The following is an 18,606-nucleotide window of genomic DNA, read 5'->3' as shown; positions in this document are numbered from 1 at the left end:
TCACTACATCCAGTGTCAAGCACTGACGCAAACACATCTAGTACAATCACTACCCAGTGTGTGTTAAGACGTTATCTAGTACACAGCACTAACACACACTTACACAATATATTGACTACCCAGTATTAAGACTCACACACAAACACACCCACAAAACATTCACTACCCAGCATTAAGACACATACAATATCTAGTACACAGCACTAACAGACACACACAATTGCATTCAGTACCCTGTACCAACACACACTTTCTACGGTACCTAGCAAGGACACACACACTGCATCTACTATAGAACCCAAGCACTGAGAAACAGACATCTATATACAGGACCCAGCATGAACACACACCGTCTACAAACCCCATTTTCAGGAAAAGTTATGAGGCATGTTTAACACTGTGTTGCATCACCTTTCCTATTTAATAGACTTTTTAATGGTTTGGGAACTGAAGACACTAATTGTTGCAGTTTAACAGGTGGAAGTTTTGCCCATTCTTGCTTGATATGAGACTTCAGCTGCTCAACAGACCGTGGTCGCTGTTTTTTTAATTCATCTCTTTATAATGAACCATGCATCAAATTCAACATTTTTAATTTAAAATAATCATTTCTTTGTACCTTTGTCACTTAATAAAGGTTCGAGAGAATGAACAAATCATACATTCTTGTTTTTTTTATTTTTAAAATTGTTCCAACTTTTTCTGGAAATGGAGTTCGTAGTACCCACTACCCAGCAGTGACACTCATGCACTACAACACACACACACACAGTACATCATGTACCAGGACCAGCACACAATACATCTAGTACCCAGCATTCTCCCACACACATACACACAAGAGCACCCAGAATCAACCAACCAACACACACACATCTAGTATCTCTCTCACACACAAATACACTGTACATTCAGTACCCAGCACCACCAGCACACAATGCATCTAGTACCCAACATTCCCACGCACATACACACCACAACCAGTACCCAGAATCAACCAACCAACACACACACACTTTACATCTAGGATCTCTCTTACACACAAATGCACTGTACATCCAGTACCCAGCACCACCAGCACACAATGCATCTAGTACCCAACATTCCCACACACATACACACCACACCAATACCCAGAATCAACCAACCAACACACACTACATACAGTAACCAGCACCACACACACACTTTACATAAAGTATCTCTCTCACCCACACAAATACACAATAGATTCAGTACCCAGCACCACACACAATATACATCTAGTACCCAGCATTCTTAAGACACATACACAACAACCAGAACCCAGAACCACACACCCCCCCACACACAAACACACACTTTACATCAAGTATCTGTCTTACCCACACAAATACACAGAACATCCAGTACCCAGCATTATCACACACCATCTAGTACCCAACATATTGACACACACTCTATCAACTACTCAACATAAGGCCACACCAATACACACTGTATCCACTACTCAGCATAAATACACACAGCCGCAGTCAGGTGTATATCATGTGTATATATAAAATGTGCTAAGTTTAACTTTAATGATCTTGGTAACTGAAAATAGCAGCAAGACTGATTAAATAATGAATCTCACAATAACTTTTAAGAGTGTCCAGTATTGTTGAACTTTTATATACATGCTCTAGTCGCCCTCTGCTGTCTAGATCAGAAACTACAAGCGCTTGTGTGATTTAATACACTAAAATGAATATCGGTTTGTGTAAATTGTGAATTATAATTTAATAAACGGATACTAACCTGTTTATAACTATATACTATGTATAGATTAATAGCGTGTTTCTCTCTTTTAAAAAACACGCCTGTTCGATTTATTGCTTTACCTAATATTTGTATTTTATTTGATTTATGTTTGAAGACAAATGCTATAGGTTAGCATTAATGTGCAGTTTACGTTATTAACTGAAGCAAGCAAATCACGTTTAATGTGTCACTAATTGTGGAAAAAGTGCTTTTTCATTATAATTTCATGAGTTATTAATTCGTTTTAGTTCATATATACACACAGTTACTCACTCAGTGACACCAAATCATTTATTAATATAATTATATTGGAATACTTTGAGATTTTTACCTGAAGAAAACTACATTTAAACATAAAAAATATACATTTTTCCTCACACAATGTCCTCACACGACCCAAAATGTTTCCATACAGCAGACAAACACACAGGAGGGCTTTGTGTTTTATCACGTCAGTACAAATCGTCAAATTTCTAAATACATTGTAGCTAAAACCTTTTTAATATAATTTTATGAATAAAGACAATCGCAAGGTGAGTGTTCTCATAAGAACTTAGTTAAAAGGTTCAGTCAGCATTTGAAGATGAGAGACTTTTTGTTGAGCTGCTAACTTTAGCAACAGCTGCCTTTAGCTAGTTTGCTAATAATAGTTTTGCTAAGCTTATATTTACATTTACATTTTCATCATTTAGCAGATGCTTTTATCCAAAGCGACTTACAATTATGACTGAATATAGTTTGAGCAATTGAGGGTTAAGGACCTTGCTCAGGGGCCCAACAGTGGTGGAGGTGAGGCTTGAACCGGCAACCTTATGATTACTAGTCCAGCATCTTAACCACTGAGCGACCACAGCCCTTATAAGTTGTTAAATTCTTCTGTAACCAGTTCATTTCCACACAACCAACACAAGGCATCTCGTTTATTACCATTATGGATGTGAATGTGTGGATACAACGTGTGAAAATTGATGGATCAAGAAGTGCTTATATTTTTTTAGTACAACACAATATACTGTATAGCGAAGTGCATAGCAAGATACATATGCTGGTTATGTAGTATTATTTAGCTCTCAGCTCTACACAAACATGTCTATTTTTGTTGTTCTAATTTACTCTTTACACTTTACTCTTCAGCATGGTAAGTGAGATGCCCTTGCATTTAACAAGGCTTTAGTTTTTTTACTACATTTACATTTACATTTTCGGCATTTAGCAGACGCTTTTATCCAAAGCGGCTTACAGTTATGACTGAACACAATTTTGAGCAATTGAGGGTTAAGGGCCTTGCTTAGGGGTCCAACAGTGGCAACTTGGCAGTGGTGGGGCTTGAACCAGCAACCTCTTGATTACTAGTTCAGTACCTTAACCACTGAGCTATCACTGCCCCATTTACTAATGAGCTCTGTGTTACTTTACCTGTGTCTTATTTTATAGCCAATAGTTACAATATAACATTGTTCACACACTTACACAAGTTGAATTTCTGTTTTAGAATGAAGTTTGTGTTGCCAGCAATTTGTCCATGAGCTGCCTGGGTTTATATTCAAAGGAAAAAAACATACTAAAATTGTTCAATATACAGCAGACGAACTCACAGGAGGTGTTGTAATTTACTCTTTACACTTTAAATGCCCTTGCATTTACCAAGGCTTTAGTTTTTTTCCTAATGAGCTCTGTGTTGTTTTACCTTGAGTCTAATTTTGTAGCCAATAGTTACAATATAACATTGTTCACACACTTACACAAGTTGAATTTCTGTTTTAGAACCACTTTTGTGTTGGTATCAAGTTGTCCATGAGCTGCCTGGGTTTATATTAAAAGAAAAAAACATACTATATTTGAGACAAAATTTTATTTCTTAATGTCTTAATTAATTTTGCATTATGCTTTCTCTCTAATGATGCTGACCTCCACTTTTGATCGAGGAGAGCCAAGACTGACACACGCCCTCTACGACACGTGTGCAGTAGCTGACTGCATCTTTTCACCTGCACAAGGCGAGTTCATATGCGGTTCAGCTTTGTGTATGGAGAGCCACACCCTGATCAACGCATTATTCCTTGACACTGTGCAGGCACCATTAATCAGCCAGCAGAGGTCGTACTTGCATCAGTAATGAGGTCCCGTCCCGGTATGAACAACAGGCCAATCGTTGTTCATGTAGGTGCCCAGCCTGCCGGATGGCAGAGCTGAGTTTCAAAATGACGAGTTTGAAATGTAAGCTCTGGTGTGCTAGCGTGTTTCACCGCTGCACCACCTGAGCGTCGCCAGATATCTGACTTTCTTATAAACAAATGATGAAGTACTTTGTATTACATTCCATGTTGTCTTTTAGCAAAAATTTATAAAACTGCGTGTAAAATTCTTATGTCTCGCTTTAGGTTACATAGGACAAAATGTCCCATGGTATGTTAGTCATTTTAGGTTGCTTCTTTTCTAGCTGATTTTACATCTCAGATCCACTGTACTAGGTTACTGGTTAATTTCTCGACTGGTGTTGTTTTACCCCAACATGACTCAACATGTAAAACTAAACCAGAATTATCAGTGTTGGTACCATGTTCCTAATACATTGACGAGTCAGACTCGGGTTTTCTACAAAATTCCTATGGTTATGCTTCACTGGACTAAGACTGATGTTCATTACTGGAATTTACTGAACATTCTTTTCCAGCATAGGGGTCACGACCTTGAGTATCTCCAATGAAACTATCTTAAGCTTCCACATTCTTTCTACTCCTCTTTAATTGCCTGGTCTTTCTCCAGCTTCTCGTATTCCTTCATTTTCATGTTACCACAGCTATCAGCACTAGTGTTATTTGCTTTTTATGTATTACCACTATATCAGGTTGGTTTGTTGTTGCAGTTTTGTTGATGTTAACTCCGCTTTGCACTACTTTTATATTTACAGTTAGTTATAAATGTGGCAACCCAAGTAAAGACAAACAGAAGGGTATATAAAATGTGGTTAACCTTAATCTCATACTGATTATATGAAACCTTCAGCTTTTAAGTACGTCTGCAACATCATTTTAAATTGGGGTATAGCTATAAGGTGAAAGAGGGCAAATACCTGTGGTCATTTATTAACATGTGGCAGTGTCCTGATCAGATAGTGGCAGTGTCAAACATCTGCCCTCCAAAAATGCCCGTATCCACTCTTAGGGCAAAAAAATGGCAGCAGTTTGGGGTCACAAAGTTAAACAACACCGCCATGTTAACAAATTATTTGAAAGGTGCCAGAAAAAGCTTGTTCATCATTCAACCACAAACATTTGCTTGATTAACCCAACTAGAACTTAAACTTGACTTGGTACCAGGGTTCTCTGGTTGGGTTCTCTCTCTCTCTCTCTCTCTCTCTCTCTCTCTTACTCTCACTCTCTCTTGTTTATAAGGTTGGTAAAAAAATTATCAAAACTCTAAATACAATAGTTGTATTTTGTTTGCATTGCATTACAATGCATCTTTTTGCTATTGTTTCTGCTTTGTCTCACTGCCTGTCTGGCTGTCAGCCTTGTTTCTTCTTTGCACTTTCCTTTGTTCATTCATCAACCCACAGTAAAGCAAATCAAAGAGAGCAGAGATTAAATCTCTGACACTTCAATGAGATGACATAGCTGTGCCAAAAAAGAAGGGTCGTTTTCATGGTGAGGGTCAGGTCAAAGGTCAAGGCCCTTGCAAGGAGCATTCAGTGTGGTTAACAGCCAGCATGAGGTATTTTTCCAAATAACCACACTTTATCAATGTCAGTACAAACACCATTTCCAGAAAACTTGAGACGTTTTGTAAAACATGGTAAAAATATTTCCATTGTTTTTACTGTGGTGCCTGAAAAACTTCAAAAAGTTGGTACAGAGGCATGTTTACCACTGTCTTACATCACCTTTCTTATTAATGACATCTGTTAACAGTTTGGGAACTAATTGTTGAATTTTGCCCATTCTTGCTTAATATAAGACTCCAGCTGCTCAATAGTCTATGACAATGATTTTCCAAAGGATTACCAAAGATTTCTTTGTTGTCCCTAAATCTTTTTACAATATTGTTTATGGTAGATGGAGAAAGACCTAAATTATCTGTAATTTTGTGTTCGTGAGAAATATTCTTTTTGAATGGATTAACAACTCTCTCATGAAATTCGGTGGGCTCAACCCTTGGTGGAACCTCATTTATACCCAATCCTGATAACTTTCACCTTTCCCAATTTGCCTGCTTATTGTGGAATGTTTTTAAATTGTGTATCTTATATTCTTGATCTTATTTTAATGTAGTTGATCAGCCAAAACATTAAGGCATTACTTTGTACTTTTTTTTGTTGAATTAAGGCTCAAGAGAATGTAAGTGGTGACATGCCTTCTGTGCTTCAGTAAATACACTGATCAGCAATAACATTACACTCACTGTCCATTTTATCAGCTCCACTTACCATATAGAAGCACTTTGTAGTTCTACAATTACTGACTGTAGTCCATCTGTTTCTCTACATGCTTTGTTAGCCCCCTTTTATGCTGTTCTTCAATGGTCAGGACTCTCCGAGGACCACTACAGAGCAGGTATTATTTGGGTGGTGGGTCATTCTCAGCACTGCAGTGACACTGACATGGAGGTGGTGTGTTAGTGTGTGTTGTGCTGGTATGAGTGGATAAGACACTGCTATGTTGTGGTCCTGACCATTAAAGAACAGGGTGAAAGCAGGCTAAAAAAGTGTGTAGAGAAACAGATGGACTACAGTCATTAATTGTAGAACTACAAAGTGCTTCTATATGGTAAGTGGAGCTGATGAAATGGACAGTACCACTACCTTCACCAGTCTGAACTGTTGATGCAAGAAAGGTTAAACGCTTGAGGTCAATATTGTCACATTTGCTCAAGGTCATTATGAGCACATTTTTTCCTCATTTTGATGTTGCCGCTTTTGACCCATATCTGTATGACATTATGCCACAAACTGGCTAAATAGATGATTTATTTAAATGAGCAGGTGTACATGTGTTCCTAATGAATTAACCAGTGAGTGTAAATGCATTTAGTGTTCTGTAATATATAGGTAATTATTTAGTTTAGATTTGAATAGTAACATATGATAAGTCCTTTTGCATACAGTTTTCTGAATAAAACATTGTTGTGTCAAAAAGTACTTGCAAAGGCACTCAGGTGGCAGAGCAATAAAACACACTAACACACCATAGCTGACATCTTGAACTCACAAGTTCAAATCTCATCTCTGCTACCAGCAGGCCAAGCACCTATACAGACAATGATTGCCTCTTCCAAAGGGTGGGAAGGGGATTCCTCATAACTACTGCAGTTGACTTTGCGTGACTCTCCGTATGCGATACGGATACCTATATAAACACATCTCATGCCGTTGAAAAAAAAGTGGTGGGCTACTGCATACGTGTGTTAGTTTCAGCATTCCTCAGTCAGGAGTGGAGGTCAGCAGCAGTAAAGGAAACTAAATGTGATCGGGTAATTGGATACAGCTAGATTGGAAGGAAAATTGGGGAAAAAGCCAAGAAAAAATGTCCCTGAAAGGCGAACTACAGTCATAAAGTTCATAAATAATCACTGAACTCGATGGTTAACATGCTGTGCTTGAAGAAATAAGGTCCAACACCTAGGTGTATCAAGCTAAGTGGCCAGAAGGTATGTGAATAATCTTGTAAAAGAAGAGGAATTTAAAGAAAATCCCATTATTGTCATATACACATATACAAAGAAGAGTACAATGTAATTGTAGGCAGTTGTAGCCTAGTGGTTAAGGTACTGGATTGATGATCAAAAGGTTGCCACTGTTGGGCCCTTAAGCAAGGCCCTTAACCCTTAATTGCTTAAACAATTTACTGCAACAGTACTGTAGGTCGCTTTGGATAAAAGTGTTTGCTAATGGCCAAAAATGTACATGTAATTGTTTTAATTGCATTTCCCATATATAGCCAATATACAGTTGAGAGGGTTAAGGGCCTTGCTCAAGGGTCTAATGGTGGCTTTTTGGCAGGGCAGGGAATTAAACCCTGAACCTTCAGACTGATAAATGGTGGTCCTTTGAAGCTCCCTTTCCACTGATGGATGGGTTCGAGGAGGTCTGACAAACTGTACATATGAACAAATGAACTTGAGTCAGTAACTGTACTGATGATCCTCAAGTGCAGAGTGCAGAGTAGTTTTCAACCAGCAGGTGGCGCTTCTGGTCCAGTTTTTCTGGCGGACAGATTATGTAACAGTTACTCCAGCTTAAACCAAGGGCTTTCCATCTGATTTTTCCTCATAAACTGTATATGTATGCTGTGTATGTATACTTTAGTGGGTGATAGGGCACAGAAACATGCATTCTTTCAATTCTAAACTAAATATTATGAGTATTATGAGTAAAACACTACTCAAATTTACTCAAAGTCATTTTCATATACTTTATTATGAAGTGCTGAGTGTTTTGTACATATATGTGATTGTATTATGCTGAATCATTTGGTGTTTCTATTAGAAAATTGTACATAGTATAATCCTACTATCAGACAGCAACGGGATAAAGAGAGTACGCAAGGCCGCGCCCACTTCGTTCAGCTGGTGGCAACATGCGTGATGACTTCACCGCTCCGCTCGCTGATTGGCTGAAGGAGGTTTGCCAAGTGGCCAATTACTAGCGAGCAACATGACGTCAATGAAAACTCTATCTGAGATTGCATGTAAGGGGCGTGACTAGAAAACGATACGTCAGCGCCGGGTGAATGGGGCGCTGTGATTGGCTGGCTGATACGCAAACGAGGGTCTGTTGCTGAGAGAAAAAGAGAACATAGCGTTGAGGGGGAAAAATCGAGAGCAAGCAGAGAAACATAGTCGAACTACTTCACATATTTATACATCTACTCTTTCTAATTTCTCCTTCTTTAATAACAAATAAGTCCGTTAGATTAGTGCACTTTTGGACTGTACATTATTCATATTTTATCGTTATTTTATATTTCATAAATACACCAATAAACAGCTTGTCTGTTGCTATAGCTATGTACTTTCATTGTTTATTCCATTGTTGATTAATACGCTTAAACATAATGCCTGAAGCAGAGACGCAACTCACACACGCACACGCATTCACACAGTAATGTGTCTTTTGCGAATGAATCGACTCCGTGAATCGGCTCCTTCAGACGACTCTTTAGGGTGAACGAACCCTATCAGTAGACGTAATTCTACTGAATATGCCAGACAGAAAACTATTTAGATGTTCTTATCTTATCTTTATTATGCATAAAAGTCCAAATAGATTACTAAATGAACAGCAATAGCCTCATTATTATCTGATTTCTGATTATTCAGGTGGTCATCTAAACAACATACTTTTATAACTTAAACTAAAGTATGGTGGTTACTCGATTTTGAGAAATCAGAAGGATTTTAGGTCAGTTATCAGTTATTCTATGCATGCAAATCCGCTCTGGAATACGTATGAGCAGAACCACTGCTCACACCAGGCTTGTTTCTAAATTAACGATGTAAAGGGTTCAGATGCATAGAATTAATGTTTGGATATATAGGTGAAATACAGCAGCATATCATGTTCATACCTGTAACTATGTTATCAGCAAGCAAGTCTTCGATGTGTTAATTTTTAAGTAGTAAAGATTTTTATGGAGTATAGGGCCTCTTTGTGGTTTGTGTATAATGTAACTAGCAGAAGGGATGTAAACAAGACAGGCTAGTTCTGTGTTACACTTACTGTATTTACATTATTTTACCAACTGTATTGAATACTATTGTGCTGTATGGAATACAGGGGCTTACTTTGTTTAAAAGAAGTAATGCTTCCACCTCAGTTACATTAGTCATTATTCTATTAGTCAATAACAATCATTATTACCTCACATAAATCAGTCCAAAATTTGTTTCCACTTTTATTTGACTGCTAAACTAAACATTGTGTTGTAACTGTGGATGTGTATTAATTATGTTTCTAGGCTTGTTTCCCCTTTTGTATGCTTTTTCTTTAAATTAGGGGTTGCCACAAAGGATCTAAGTTCCTGACGCAACACTTTTATTATTTTATCAGGGCTTGGGGCCAGCACCGAGAGTGCACTAACAAGTGCACCTCTCAATGGCTGGGCCATTTCAGCCACCCCACAAATATTATCCAGTCGTTATCCATCATGCAAATGCCCGACTTGTCGATAGCCAGATCCCTTGATTTTAGAGGTAGTGGGCTAGCATACTATACCGCTGTGCCAGTCAAGTGCCGAAGTATGTTTCAAGTGTGTGTGTGTGTGTGTGTGTGTGTGTGTGTGTGTGTGTGTTTCCTACTCTAACTAGGATGAAAATGTTAGTAAAAACGACTAATTAAAAGTAGTAGTTATGTGATGAGCTAACTGTTTTTAAGAAGCAACAGCAACAATAAACACAATTCATTTTCTGTTTGGTTATGTTGATTTAGATAGGAAGGTTATTTGATTCAAGCTATTGAGAGACAAAAACTATTACTAGTGTCTCCCAAACTGGCTTAGTTTTAAGAAAACTAGCAATGTTATTTAACGAAGAGCCATTTGGGAGTCGATTTCATGAGCCAAATGATTTGACTCACTAAAAAGAGTCGAGATGCCCATGATTTCACACACACACAGACACACACACACACACACACACACACACACACACACACACACACACACACACACACACACACACATTGCGCTGTAAACATTGAGCCGACAGATAAGACATGTGATTGGCTAACGCCTCCACAACACCTCCCTAGTTCCTGCCCACTTTCTGTTCCTATGGTTCCCTGAACCTCCGTTGGATACTGTACAATTCTACACAGGCCGCCGGTTTCTCTTTCTATTGGCTCTTTATCCACGTCAATCCCATCTACTTTGACACCTCGGCGCGCCCCTTACTTTTTCCTAGCATTCCTATTGGCTACTGTATATCTGGACAAGTTGTGATTGGACAGCCTGCCCAGCTGTTAGTGGTTCATTCACCATTTTGTGGCTGTAGTGGAACAGGGACGCGGAGAGTTTTTTCCACTCCTGGAAGGAGGAGGAGGTGTGAGGTGTAAAGTTGAATTTTGGATAGAAAACATGAACACATTGACGGTGGACGCAGGGACGAGATTTCAGCTGCAATTTGAAGCGTGAATATTTAGGTTTGTGGACTATTCGGAGGCTTTGGGGTAAGTTGTGCTTGTTAAAAACTATTAAAATACGCACAGATATTGCTTGTTGACGGCTTTAACGAGCTTAGCGGTTTTAACGGCTGCAGAGCAGGTTAGCGGTTTAGCCGATATGAGAGAAAGAAGTAAGAGAAGTGCGACGGAGGGGGTGGGGATGCAGGAATACAAGCGTATTTCAATTAATTTCTCATTCAATTCGACTTAAACGCTCTAAAATACAGTTATTAAACCCTTACCAGCTTAATTATATCTTAAAGACGGTAAACGCGTGTAATAAACATGTATTTAAGTGGATGACATGTTGCAGAAGTTACCTACGACGTACGATAATGAGCTACACAAGTTCAGTTTTTGGTCTTTTTGTACATATACGTCTTATTACATGCATAAAACACATTTTTTTTAATGTAGGAATGATGCATTGTAGTATTTAGAACACATAACGTAAGATCACAGTGTTCCGTACATCATATAGCGCTGATTTGCTCCATGTTGGACCATTTAATATCAATGCTTTGTTTTAAAATGTAAAATATCTAAATAAAATGAATAATAATATAAACATCTAGATGTGATGTCTTTTCCTGTTTGTTATTTAAAATTAAAAATACAGTTTTACTAATTTATGTACACTCACTACGGTTGAACTTGGAACACCCTATTTGTACCCTGTATGTACGGAACACTGTGACTTCAGTCTAATTAATCTATAATCATAAAAATATATCCCTGTTTATTCATTAATACGTTTTTCATCATTCATTTTTACTAACCATTTCATCCTGGTTAAAGTCACAAGGCAGGAATACACCCTGGACAGGGCGACCATCCAGCAGGGCGACATTCACCCACAAATTCACTCATACTTCCTTACTAAATCCATTAAAATCCAGTCCACCTTTATATGTTTTTGGAAGATGGGAGGACACAGGAGAACCCTGAGGAAACCCACGCAGACATGAGAGGAAGGATTAAACCCAGGTCCTTGGACCCCGTGTTGCTGTGCGTCACCCATTCTACCAGCTGCAGCACCGTGCCCTTCATACCACTTATATAAAATAATGTACATTTTTTTATTAGCATTACGTAATTTAAGGTCACAGTGTTCTGTTCATCAGAGGGTGATATCATTCCATAAATCTGTATGTTAATTCTATTTAAATCACCACATTGTCTTATACTGCTTGTTTTCCACAATTCAGGAGACACAGTTGTTACTATAATTACCGTCAAACCTGATGAAGTTAAACTGCAGTGAAGAATTTCAATTCAAACAATTATGTTGTGATTAAAGTAAATCTATTGCAAAATATCATATAACTATTACTCTTGTAACTTTCTTGTAATATAGTCAGTGCCAAAAATAATGACCCCCTGTACAAAGACATGACATAGACAGTAGGGCTGTTTTTGAAATGTGGATGCCGCACAAACTAGAACTACTCATGGACCATTGGTATAAATTTACCTAAGTACCAGTACAGATGTCATTGGCCTAAACAAATTAGTCATTCTCATGCGACTGACCCCAGTGCGACTGCGCCCTGATTTTTCAAACCCTGCATGCACGGCACAGTATATAAAAAGCGTGCTTTAACATGTTCTCTTTGCACATTTTTCATTTCCAGTTCCACTCATAGACACCATGGTAAATAAATTGAGTATACACAGGTACAGGTTACTACACAAATAAAACTCCCTGTGCAAAATTTACCACCCAAAATGTCAGTGCCAAACAGACCGGCAATGAGTGAAATCCTAAATCAATTATGCACTGTCAGAATTTGCAGATTTTCTGAAACTAAAGTGCTCAGTAGTGGCTGACCTAGTAGGTTGCATAAACCTCATTTGCAACTTTACCACATGCACAAGCGCGTTGCTCTGCACCGTCTGGTGTATACATTCAAGCCAAATACATGGGAGTTGCAAGGGTTACACATTTTACATTACAGATTGCAGATTAAGTCTAAAGTAATCTTGGCTTTGTTTTTACTTGTATTATTCTCGTGACATTGAGAAAAAAGGAAGTGCAACGGTTGCTGCGTATTGTCCAGATGGGCTTGATTTTTACTGTCATAGCATTGTATGGCACTGTACTCTTTCTTTATTGTTTATTATTAGAAGTATATAAAATACACTTAATCTAGCTTGTATTAGTCTGATTACAAATCATGATCATCACTGGCAGTTTAATGCTTTAGATTTGAGTATCTTTCATCATGCACATTTTCGTCGTTTATCGTTTATGACCTCAGCATGTAAATATGTCATGTGAAATGCATGCATCCTAGCTTCCCATGATAAGTCTCATCTCTGCATATAATTAAAGCTGCAGTACGTGACACTTTGAGCGACTTATATGTATATGCTGATCTCTCTATCAGGAAGAATTTACTGGAAACAACTTGGAGAATGATTTCGTAACATCTGATGTGGAGCTGCACCTAAAAATTATATTAGTTTTTAATACATGTATTAATTACTTCTTTGATTAATTCATTAGTCAGGGTTTTTTTAATATGATAAAATGTATGTAAAATATTTCTAGCAATTCAAGCAAATATACACAGATCAGACGTAACATTATGACCACCTTCCTAATATTGTGTTGGTCCCCCTTTTGCTGCCAAAACAGCCCTGCAACTGTGATGCACTGTGTATTCTGACACCTTTCTATCAGAACCAGCATCAACTTTTTTTAGTTTGAGCTACAGTAGTTCGTCTGTTGGATCGGACCACATCGATGAGCCTTGGCCGCCCATGACCGTGTCGCCGGTTTACCACTGTTCCTTCTTTGGACCACTTTTGATGGCTAGACGACTGGGTCAGAGCATCCCCACAAGAGCTGCAGTTTTGGACATGCTCTGACCCAGTCGTCCAGCCATCACAATTTGGCCCTCGTCAAACTCGCTCAAATCCTTACGCTCGCCCATTTTTCCTGCTTCTAACACCTAACCTAACTTTGAGGATAAAATGTTCACTTGCTGCCTAATATATCCCCCCCACTAACAGGTGCCGTGATGCAGAGGTAATCAGTGTTATTCACTTCCCTTGTCAGTGGTCATAATGTTATGCCTGGTCGGTGTAAATACAATGCATCTTAAAAATAAATAGTTAATAAATAAATAATTTTAAAATAACATGTATTAGTTCAGCTTAGGCATTATCACACTGATGCATTGTTACAAAAGTGCAGAATTTGTATAAACACAAAAAATTTAACAGTGACATTATAGGGGAAAGACAAAAACACACAAACAAACTTCCAATTTTGTTATATACAGTGTGTTTAAAGAAATCCATCAGGAGAATTATTGATTAAATGCTTTGAAAATAAACAGTAAAAAAAAAACAGAGACTAGATTGTAACTGGGTAGCATTATCGATTAACAGGATGAATCCTGAATGACCTTTGGTTGGTTAGTAGTTTGTAGAAGCCATGGTTGTCCTCAATTTGACGATTTGACTGGTGAAAATTACATAATGGTATTTTAGACAGGCGTGCATGCCCAGTAATGTAATGTGTACTGGAAAGTTTGGGAATCGGACTGGAAATGAGTGCCAGTGTGGCCAAATCACAAGTTGTATTATACATTTTACTGTAAACTATGTCATAAAGCAAGTCATTAATAATGAATGAATTTGCAAACATTTTTGCAAATCATTTTTATCAATCGCTTGATCCTGGTCACGGTTCCACCGGGAAACACTGGGCATAAGGCAGGAATACCCTGGACAGGGCACTAATCCTGTACAGGGATTCGACCATGGACCCCTCAGAGACAGCCAATCATGTCTGTGTAGAACCCCGGCCAGCTGATAGCACTGCTGATATTCAAAAACGAATCTAGGTCAAGGTTAAGGGCTAGGGCTAGGTTAATAGACGGCTGTGCCACCCGGTAAGTGAGCACCTGCTTAGTGTTTTTATAATTGAGTTTTATTAAGTTTGTCAGTGAGTTGTTGTAGCCCAAACAAATTTCATTTTCCTATTAAATAAATGTTATTTATTTTAATAGTCCAGTCCAAAGCAAACTTGCCTTTCTTGCTAATGAACGATGTGTGTCCCCCTTTGATTGTGGCTATTACATCCACATTGTGCTTGGACATCTTACAAAAAGTGCAGGCAAAATCTGCATCACACATGGTACACAGTGCTTCAGTTATTGTCGTCCATAGATGATCCTTGGTGAGGTTGTTAGAGTTTCAGGAGTTGACACTGGATGTTCGAACAGGTTTGGACCATCGGAAACATCAAAAAGCTGATTTCATCCAACATAAAATGTCGAGGCAGAGTCATGTATAGATCTTATACACAATAATAGATATAAATGACAACTGGACATCCTAGAAATAAGTATAAAATTAAATCAAGTGCATTAACATGTCATAAGAAACAAGTCTAGGTCTAATAAAGGAATTCGGGATAATTCAGCTTGCTAGAGATTTTTACGAGGCACCGTGAAAGCTCCAGTGCAGCACTCTCCTGCACTACTGCAGCCCTGCGCCCTACTCAATGCCCCAACATGCATTTTGGGAGAAGGTGCTGATCTGCAGTGCGACCTGCTCCTGCACAGATCCATACCATAATCAACACATGCTTGATATTTAAACATCACATTTTACAAACATCAGTATAGTTGAGCATTTTTAGGACAGACTGGGATATGTGTTAAAGGTCTCAGATGCCTGATGGCACCTTCAAATCACACACGCTGGACACTGTCACAATTCACACCAGTACATTAGCACCACGGTAGGTAGGCGTAGATTTGAAATGTTTAAGGGCATGTTTATGTACAAGTAGAAAGTCAGCTCTCTGCATCCTGAGTATGGCTTTTTTTAAGCCTGTGTGTTGCATCGCTGCGGAGTGACGCACATATGCACTGCGAGTGTAACACCTAGTGACAAATCTTCAATCAAATCAAGTTAAGTGAAGTGCGGATTAATAAATAACTACTTTATTATAATTTTTTAGAGAAAAAAGCTTTATTTTAGTGGTGAAAAACTGTAATCTCTGTCTCAGCTAATAATAGACCTGAAGGTCATCAAATAGTCCTTTACATATTTATTTATTTGATAATCATTTTAAAAGTTTTTTTTTTTGTGTAAACAATTTTAATCCCGATCACAAGGGTTTATTTTTTAACATTTAGGTAATCTATCAGTAGGAATGAATTACTCCATCGTCTGGTTTTGGTGTTTTTGATGTCGTCATGCAATGCACGGCGTGATTGTGATTTCAGTAAAGGTCCTTCTATTGCTGCGTAGAAAAAACAGCATCTCTGCTACAGCTTACATAGTCCATACTGCATTTATATTTGTACTGTTTCATACCAGACATGAGGTTGACGGTAGTAATGCACATCTCATGTTGACGCTGACTCATCGAGCACTTTATTAGGTACACTTCTGTAGTAGGTACTTTCATTAATTATTTTACAAGCTACTTTGTTGCTATCTGTTGCTCTGTACACTGTCGATTGAAAGACACTCCCATAGAACCTCCACTGACCTGATGCTATTTGGGTGATGGACCATTCTCAACATTTCAATGACACTAACATGGTAATGACATGGTGATGTGTGTTATACTGGTCTGAGTGTATCAGGTGCAGCTGTGTTGGTAAGATTTTTAAATACCTCGCAGTGCTTCAAGCAAAAATACAAAGCCAGCAGCGTCCTGTGATCAGAACGTGTCCCCTGATAAAAGACTAACACAACACACATTGTGCATGAAAAAGAAAATAGCTCTCGTCTCTGACTGTACATCTACAACGAGTGCTTATCAGGAACAGGGTAGTTCCTAAGAAAAAAATAAAATAAAATAGGTTTAAACAGTATTTACAAATCCTAATAACACTGCTGCACCTGATACTCTGATACATTCCAACCAGAACAACATATATCATGTTTTTACCATGTTATTACCACATTTGTGTAATTGCACTACTGAGAATGATTCACCACCAACTAAACATATTCTGGTCATTGTGAGGGTTCCTTTTTATAGATAAATGGGATACAAGAGTGTGACATGGTGTACAGAGCAACACATGGGGAACAGTCAGTAGGTGTATTTAATGAATATATGTGCCATTAAGGTGTACCTAATAAATTGGTAAGCGAATGTCCATACAGATTAATAAAATGTAGAAATTTAGACCAGTGCTGTCTGATTAGCATTTTATTTAAACTTTTTATTAAATAAAATGGGACTTACAGGCACAGTTTAAACTAAATGAAAACCTGGGGTAGCCCAAACTAATAGGCCACTTAGAGAGCTTTTACATTCCTCATGCAAGTTTATCCTTGTTATTAGCAAGAGATGGATTTTCGTAACAAAAAAAGAATCTGTTTTGTCACGTAGAGCATTTAGAGATACTGGATTTCAAAATGTATGTGGACACCCAACTGTGAGCTAGTTTTTTGGCATTAATATGTAGTTAACTCCCTTTTACAGCCAAACCAGCCTCCACTCTTCCACTCCTCTCAGGTCTCCATGATTTTGGAGTGTGTCTGTGGATTTTAGTGTAAAGAGCATTTGTGAGGTGGGGTCTTCAAGGAACGAGAAGACCTGCCTTACAAGCCATCGTTTATTTCATCTGATAGTTAGAGCCCTACTAAATTCACGAGAAAATGTGCTTAATTTCCTGGACCTCATTTTTCAAAAATCACAGATTTCATGGATTTTTTAGGAAAAATACCACATTTCACGGCAGTCATTAAATAACACTCATAAGTTGAATGATATAATAAATAAAAGCTTCAATACACAGCACAGCTACCTTAATAGTTAGTAAAATTCTCATTTGTGTTTTCACACAACCCCCTCTACGTCCAAAGAATCGGTTGGGAGTTTTCCAAACTCAGTTACCCCAGTAGTGTTTTTAGCTGCAGGTAAGCAACAAACTGTACATAGACAAACTATCGGGAGCATACTTTACTGGCTTGTTCTTTTGAGGCGCAGCAAAGACTAAAGAGAGATGATCACGTGTGTAGAGAAACACACTTTTGCATTGATTATGGACTCCCCGAAGGGACAAAATGCACTCAGTACGTAAACACACACATCAAACACTGTCAGCACACTTCACCACAGAAAAGTCTGTTACACTAACTTAATTGCTGTATGATTTGTACGGCGTGTCATATTGCACCTCATATTCCATACGCTATTCAAATGAAAAATGTTAAATTGCTAAACACAAACCTTACATTTTCAATTTTATTTCATGGTCTGTGATTACGCATAGATGTTCAATATGGCTGAAGTCGAGCTCTGCGCAGGCCAGTAGACTTCCTCCTTTTTTATTCAACCATGTCTTTATGGATCTCAGAGGGGCAGTCATGCTGCTGAAGGAAAGGGCCTTCCACCAACTGTTGCCCCATGTTGGAAGGTTAGACACACACCTCAATAAATAACAGTTTTAAGTGATAGCGGCGCTAGATTGGATACACATGTACAGAATTAAATATGTATTTACAGCAGCACAGTGAAGGTTTAAATCAAGGATTCACGACACCGGACTATACAGCTAATTTAATATCGGACTGCAACTGTGAGGGCATGCATGCGCGCACACACACACACACACACACACACACAAAAGGACAGCGTGCACATTTCTGTTCCTTTTTGTTTTCTTTATGACAGATCACCC

General features: G+C 38.3%; 1 protein-coding gene across 2 annotated transcripts in view; it reads left to right on the top strand.

Annotated features, from left to right (window-relative positions):
- Positions 1–10,770: 10,770 nt before the first annotated feature.
- Positions 10,771–18,606, top strand: part of cicb (capicua transcriptional repressor b) — an 88,416-nt gene continuing 80,580 nt past the window's right edge. For both annotated transcript variants that reach the window (XM_062992738.1, XM_062992737.1), the window contains exon 1: positions 10,771–10,945. The gene's annotated coding sequence lies outside the window, so the exon portion shown is untranslated. The remainder of the gene's footprint in view (positions 10,946–18,606) is intronic.

This window comes from Trichomycterus rosablanca, chromosome 3 (genome assembly GCF_030014385.1).
Source record: "Trichomycterus rosablanca isolate fTriRos1 chromosome 3, fTriRos1.hap1, whole genome shotgun sequence".
Taxonomy (NCBI): domain Eukaryota; kingdom Metazoa; phylum Chordata; class Actinopteri; order Siluriformes; family Trichomycteridae; genus Trichomycterus; species Trichomycterus rosablanca.
Note: the sequence above shows the minus strand (reverse complement) of the source record. Positions and strands in the feature narration are given on the sequence as shown.